Consider the following 7,640-nt stretch of genomic DNA (forward strand, 5'->3'; position numbering starts at 1 on the left):
CTTCCTGCAGTGGGTAGAAGGTTGCAGAGCTAGAGGCAGGCTGAGAGTCAGAGGCTGTTGCTGTAATCTATTACAGTAGAGACAAGACAAGAGCTGAAGGTGCAGGACACCAAGGGCAGTGAGCAGCAAGCAATGGTAAACTTTGTTGTAGCATAAAAGGGATCCCCAAGGACAGTCTCTGCATGTACACAAAGTTGCAAAGCCTCTGGGTTTCCTGTTGACATTCTAGCCACAGTTAGGACACCCAGGGTTAAGTCAGGTCACAGGTTCAGAATGGATCTTAAAGGTGGAAGGACTGGGTTTCAGACTCATGGCTGCCACTTTCCTATTAGGTGGCCTGGAGACAACACTTTATCTCTCTGGGTCATGGAGAATAGTTTCCCCATGTGGTTTGACTCCTCAGCATCTGCTCCCTCTTTGCCTGGTAAGACCTTTGATTTTTGTTTGGGGATCTACCCTATCTTCATTCTCCAGGAGTGGAGCTTATCCCATGGGCAACAATGATTGGTTCTGGGATGGGCACACACCCTAAGCCAGTCCAATAATGAATCTTGGGAATTTCTGTGGATGCCCTGAGATGTTTACTCTTTCCTACTGAGCTCAACCCTGAAGTTAGTCATTCTGCAGCCATCTAGACTTCAACATGGAGAGAGCCACAACATGGGGTTCAAGAATGGCAGAGCTGAGAGACCAAGAGAAAATGAGTCCTGGTGGTACTCTCAGCCAGGCCCTAGAGCAATCTAGACCTGAAGCCAGAAAAATACTCCTGATTTTTCCAGTGCTTGTGACTTCCTATACAAGATGCTGGGATCACCCAACAAAACAATAGAAATAAACAAGCTCTTGTTTATTACCTTGACACCAAGGCCAGAGTGTGGTTGGTGATGTTTTTCAGATGAAGTAGGTCCTCTGCAGCAACTGCCCCTCTGGGCAGTGTGTTCATTTGTTAAGGACATCCTCAGACACGTGCATGTTGGCCTGCTGCAGCTGGCAGTGAGGACACAGGGGCAGACCCTGCTCACTGAAGTGGGAGGCGCGTGGGAGGGCACGGGCAGGCGGTGCTGAGCTCAGTTCTGGGAAAGTGGGCAAGTGTGATTTGCCATCTCTGTGCCAGCACACCGTGCACTATAACCACCTCTCAAAGAAATGTTTCTCCAAAGGAATGCAATGGAAGCTTATGATGCAGCCAGGAAGGACACAGGAGGCCCCAGGAAAGGAGTCTGATCACAGCAGCATCCAGTGATGGAGGCAGCAAGACCTCCCTGTTTGGGGTCATAATAAAAGGTATAGAACTTGGTGTGTGTTTAGGGTAATTGTACCAGCCCCTTCCCAAAGAAGCTCATGTTCTCCTCACAGGATCTCCATCATCATAGTGATCACAGCACTGACAACAGAAGCTTCCCTTGCTGAAGTGGCAATGGAAGGTGTCACAGGGCTTTGGCCTGCACTATGCATTTCTCAGTGGCACACAGTGTGCAGGTGTTGGAGTCGGGTGGCTGGGTTTGAATACTGGCAGCTGTGTAAGCGTGGGCAAGGGGCTTGCCCTCCATGCCTTAGTTTCCTCTCTATAAAGTACAGTTAATAATAGAGTTGGCTTTATGAGTTGTTGTGAGAATTAAATGAATACATCTAGGGAGTTAGGACAGGGCCTGGCCTGTAGTGAAGGCTCTGAGTCTGTGGAGTAAGTATTATAAAGAAACCTGTCTTTAGCTGACTGGCAAGGCAAGCCTTGAATCAGGGCTTCTGACTCCGGGATCCACTTCTGACTCAGCTGGAAACAGAAGAGTGATGTTCAAAAACCCCAGAGTGGTTCATGTGGGCACATCCACACCCTCAGAACACAGAGGCCTCCAGCGGAATCCCTGTCAGGTGCTCCCTCTGAGTCAGCGGCACACTGGGCACATTGTCATTAATTATCCTCAGAGCAAGGATGTGTCAATGTTCCCATACCCCACATCTGCAGCTGCAAACAGCTGGGGAAACTGAACAGAAACCCATGGCATTATTATCAATGTTCAAACGCTATTCCTGCCTTCTTAGCCTCCTAACTGCTGTCTACTTTGGTATTTAAGGACAATAGGCAACTGGGGATTCAGTTGAACATCTGACCTGATGTTCATGGTGACAAAACTTGAATCTTCTCCCCCGACCTGGTGTGAGTGAGGTGGTTCTTGGACATGTGACTCCTAGGAGTTGGGGATCCTGGGTCTGGAGAACACACACATAACAAGCTCCAGGACCTACCGGAGATAAAATGAGATTTATCCTACTAGATGGGATGACCAGATTCGTTAGTTTACGATTTTGAAGGGACTCCTATCTCCCAAATTGGGCTGGGAGGACATCGGGACTGAGATGAAACATTAGTCACCCGGAATATTCTCCACTCGGCTTTGCACAAAACAAAGGGGGACAATTCCTCTGTTGTGACCACAGCCTCTGGGCTTGGCAGTTTCTATCATCTTCTAACTGATCTCCAGCCTTCTGTTATGCCCCTTCTGATCCATCCTCAAGTGGCCACAAGGAGAACTCTGTGAAATACAAATATGGATATGTCATTCACTTGCATAAAATTCTCTCATAGTCACTCTCCTGTGGTCTAGAACAGCATTGTTCAATAGGACTTCCTATGATGGTAGAAATGGCCTGTATCTGCTCTACCCAATAGCCATATTGGACAGCTGGGTGACTATGGCTATTGGACAGAGCAGATATAGAACCCTTAGTCACAAGTGGCTACTGAGCCCTTGAAATGTGGGTAATGTGTCTGAAGAATGGGATTTTTAATTGTATTTCATTTTAGTCAATTTAAATTGCCACATATGGCTACCATATTGAACTGCACAGGTCTAGAGAATAAAATCCAAAGTCTCAGGCACAACCCAGTTCTCCCTATCTGAGCAGCCTAAATTTTTTGCCAGAATTCATTCAAGTTGGGAATTCCAGCCCTAACAAATGGCTTACAACTCCTTAAACATTGTGCCTACTTCACACCTCCATGAATTTGCATCTGCTGTTCTCTCTGCCTGGAACGTTCTGATACCTTGCCTAAACTCGCAAGCTGCCTGTTTGAACAACCCTCCTTCAATAAGTAACTCCAGTGTTACCTCTACTATCAAGCTTTACCAAACACCCCTGCCCATCTCCCCAATCAGAATTAATCACACCTTTGCACATCCAGCACAGACATGCTTAGAGGCCCTTCCAGCACTTATAGCACTGATGTGTCTCCCATCTGCTCCCTCCAAGGGTAAAGGCAGGCTCCTGGAGAGACAGTCCTGTGTCTATTCCCCTTTGGAGTTCCACTGCCTAGGATTGATTTTAATCATATAAGGCAGTCATTGGATGACGACTGAAAAAATAAAATGATCATAGCAGACATATGTCATAGTATGGGTTGTCTTGCATCCAACTTTCTGCTTTATTCTACCTCTGGGACACCCTGGGACATCTCTTTATGTGTGGCCTTGAGATTTAGGGGAAGTCAAAAAGAAGATCCTCCTCTCACTGCCCCAGCCAATTCTTCCAGGGACTGATGAAACCATGAGGGATGCAGTAATGCCAGGGCAAATAGTAGCATTTCTGGGCCTTAGCATTTCTGTTGCCCAGTTTGCCAGCAGCTCTAGGATTAGGTCTCCAGTCTCTTGTCAAGCATGCCCTGATGGCCTTCCAAAGATTCCCTGAGATAGTCAGCTACCTCCTGGCAGTTGGCTACCAAGTGACCTTCAGCAGCAGTTATGCAGATAAAGATTCCAGATCAACGGGGTCTTGCAGGAGGGGAGAGTATGTCCTCCTGTAAGGAGATTCAGTGGATGATGGGATGAACTATTATATTGCACACAGCTGAAGTTGAAGCTAGAGCAAAAGACCCCCAGCACGCTGGGGAGGACCCACCTAAAACTGGAGGGAGGTGAAACTGACAATGCCAGGGGCCTGGCCCATGCCAACAGGGCAGAGCACCATCCACTCCAGCCAGGGTGGCTGGGATAGCTGGGTGACTACATGCTGGGCCATAGGTTGGGCTGAGGGAAAGAAGGTAGGTTACCTTGGAGATTCCAAATAATGCTGAAAGATTGTTTTGATAGGAATTGGGAGAGTGGGGGTCATGGTCGGGATCTGGGGTCCTATTGGCAAGTATTTTTGTTTGGGTTTCTAGTCTCTTGAATAAACATACCTTCAAATACACTGTAAACTGAGAGCTTTGTTCATCTGTTCAACAAAGTTTGTGAAAAGCCTCTTTGTAAGAGGGACCATGCATGCCAGCACTCTTTCCCACCTCAGGCCTTTGCCCAAGTTGTGTCGTCTGCCTGGGTTACTCTTTTTGCCTTGTCTGAGCAGCTCCTACCCATTATTCACACTCAGCTTAAATGTCACTTCCCCACAGAAACCTTCCTTGACACCCAGATTAGATCAGCTGGACCAGATTAAGTCTCCTGGTAGCTCACTTCATAGCACTTACTAGAGCTGTAGTTGTGTAGTTATTGGTGGGGTCATTTGAAGAAAGCCTCTCCTCCTTGCTAGGTGGCAGGCTCCATGAAGGCAGGGATGGTGCCTGTCCTGTTAACAGATACATCCTCAGCACCTCATAGCACAGTGTCTAACAGTCAAACATTTGTTGAGTGATTGAACAAAAGAGGAATGGTAAAGAGGAAAGGAAGGAAGAGAGGGAGGGAGGGAGGAAGGAAGGGAGGGAGGAAGGAAGGAAGGAAGGAAGGAAGGAAGGAAGGAAGGAAGGAAGGAAGGAAGGAGGAAGGAAGGAGGGAGAAAAGAAGAGAAGACTGCAGCATTCCCTCTTGGCCCTCTGTGTGCCCACAGTATGTTACTGTATGTTACTTGTCCCCATGTATGCTCCTTACTCTTAAGAGAGGAAATAACAAGTGGCCTCTCTAGGCCAAGCACTTGAAGCCCTGGGATCCTGCACCCCTGCCAAGCAGGGTACCACTGCTGTGTCTTAGCCATCCTCCTCAACTTCACACCAGGTCCTCTGTAGGGTCCTGGACAAAGACAACTCAAATTAAACTCCCCACCTTCCCAAACTACTGATACAAGGGTGGTAGGTATCCAGTGTTTTATTCTGAAGCTCAAACATCAAATAATATAAAGACAATATTTCCTTATCAGTATTTTGCACATTACACCTGGGAAGAATGAAGACTTATAAAATCTGAGCACTAAGTCCACCCAGTGTATACCCTGAATAGGATCCTAGACAACACAAAGGACATAGTGGAAAAACGCAAAATCTGAAGAGACTTTGTGATTTCGCTAACAGTATTGTACCAATGTTAATTTCTGAGTTTTGACAAATGTTCCATAGCTATGTATGATGTTGACATTAGGGGGAGATAGGTGAAGGGTATATGCGAACTCTGCATCATGTTTGCAACTTTGGTGTAAGTCTAAAATTATTCCAAAATAAAAAGTTAATTTAAGAAAAGAGGCGGGCACAGTGGCTCACGCCTGTAATCCCAGCACTTTGGGAGGCCGAGACGGGTAGATCATGAGGTCAGGAGTTCGAGACCAACCTGACCAAGATGGTGAAACCCCGTCTGTACTAAAAATACAAAAATTAGCTGGGTGCGGTGGCAGGCACCTGTAATCCCAGCTTTTTGGGAGGCTGAGGCAGGAGAATCACTTGAACCCAGGAGGTGGAGGTTGCAGTGATTCAAGACCGTGCCACTGCACTCTAGCCTGGGTGACAGAGCGAGACTCTATCTCAAAAAAAAAAAAGAAAAGAAAAAGGAAAGAAAAAAGGAAGGGTTCATTCCATCTCTTCTTTAAAGTACTGCAAGATATAAATTTCTGGGTGAAGAAATGATGGGTGATTTTTACTGCCTTTATTACATTTTCTCTACTTTTTACAATAACATATATTGCTTTTCAAATTGGAAAAGTATTTTTATTAAAATAATTAAATAGCTTGGTTTAGAAAATATTCAAGTGTGTGTGATAAGTTGGGTTTTTAACTGAAAAGACAATGGCATCATTAAGAACAAATTGTAAAAGATACAATAACCCATAATATTACTACCACAACAGAACTGGATTCTCCATTTTGCATGTAACTGTTCACATGCAAACATAATTCTAAGCTGCAGTCGTTGCTGTCATTCCAATGCAGGTGTCTGCTTATATTTCCTTCAGATGCAATTAAAACAGACTGTACAGTGATATCCAAATGATAAGTGCTCGAAATGTGCAACTGCTCATATAAAACAAGTATGCAGAGGTTCTGACGATGGAGTGCTCAGCCCTCTTGGCCCCTTCAAGACCTCCTGCCCTTTTCATGAGTACAGGGAGCACGGTCAGATAGGGGTCTGGGAGGGTCATCCCTCCCTTGTCAGCGTGTCCCAGAGCACACCCATGTGGCACCACTCTGAGCCACAGCTGCCTACTGGGAATAGAAGAAGCTGCCTGAGAGCCCTCTGGACATGCAAAATGGGCACTAATGGGAGCCTGCTGTACTGATGTCATTCTAGATAGGAGTTTTGGGAGAAAAAAAATGGATGCCTCCATCTCCTCTTGCAAAGTGAAGCGGAGAATTAAGTTAATTACTCAGAGTCAAACAGCCTTCTTGAGCATCAAACAGGAACCAGGAATCCTGAGATTTTGCAATGCTCTGTCACTGCCTAGCCCTCCCCCATTCCATATTCTTATCTTGACCTGAATAACTTTCTCTTGAAGACCTCTCACTGGTTGTGTGAGCTAGTCCAAATCCTGTTAAATGAAAGCTTTCTTCTTTTACCAGTTTGGGAAACAAAATACCATTTCCCACAAAGAAAAGTGACACTTGCCTTGCCTGTCTGAAGAAGCTAGCCCAGTCCCATAAATGAGGAAAGCAGCCCTTTGTTCACTGCAGAATATAAGCAGCTCTGGAGCATCCCTGCAATTTATGACTACACCCATGTCCCAGGAGAGGGACCAGAGTGACACATTCTCTGCTTGGGGTGGTGGAGGCCTGGCTTGCCAGGAACCCCTGATCTTGGATCCAGCCCTAACTCAGGATCATTGGCTGCTCCTTGGACACCTGTGCCTGGGACTATGATCTTGCTCCTTCCAATTCTCCACGCTGCTGGAACACTGGGCTCCCACCTAAAACCACCGGCAGTTGCTGATGGACCAAGTTCCAGGTCCTTGGCCTGGCATCAAGGTGCCCACCAGGCTTTCTGCTGCTTCTTCCATCAGGCCAGTTCCTCTGACGTCCCTTGGCACAACTCCCTCACTTCTACCTCCTCATGTCTGCTCCTTCTTTTCCGACGTCCTTCCCGCACCCATGAATTTCTACCCATTTCAAAGACTGACTCAAGTCAAGCTTCACAGAAGGGTACCAGCAGCATCAGCTTGCTACAGATACAGAATCCTGGGCCCCACCCCAGAACTGCAGCAGCAGAATTGTGCTTTAATTAGCCCCCTGGGTGATTCATGTGCACCCTACAGTGGGAGAGGCAGCTTTTAAAATGAAATGTTCTCAAAGTGTGGGCCTTGAGCCATCAGCAGCAGAAATCTCTTTGCTGAAAATTCCGGCTCCTGGGTCACACCCCAAACCTGCAAGAATTAAAATATCTGGGTGTGAAACCCAAGAATCTACGTGTTTACCAGATACCCCAGAGTGATATGTTGAATTTCATATACAAATTATA

The 7,640-nt window shown here is 46.5% G+C and overlaps 1 long non-coding RNA gene across 1 annotated transcript; it reads left to right on the forward strand.

Annotated features, from left to right (window-relative positions):
• Nucleotides 1-291: 291 nt before the first annotated feature.
• Nucleotides 292-1,297, forward strand: LOC117077423. Its single transcript, XR_004434763.1, has 2 exons — nucleotides 292-424; nucleotides 1,161-1,297. It is a non-coding gene; the product is annotated as an uncharacterized LOC117077423 (long non-coding RNA).
• Nucleotides 1,298-7,640: the final 6,343 nt, after the last annotated feature.

The sequence above is a fragment of the Trachypithecus francoisi genome, unplaced genomic scaffold (assembly GCF_009764315.1).
Source record: "Trachypithecus francoisi isolate TF-2019V2 unplaced genomic scaffold, Tfra_2.0 Lachesis_group0, whole genome shotgun sequence".
Lineage (NCBI taxonomy): Eukaryota > Metazoa > Chordata > Mammalia > Primates > Cercopithecidae > Trachypithecus > Trachypithecus francoisi.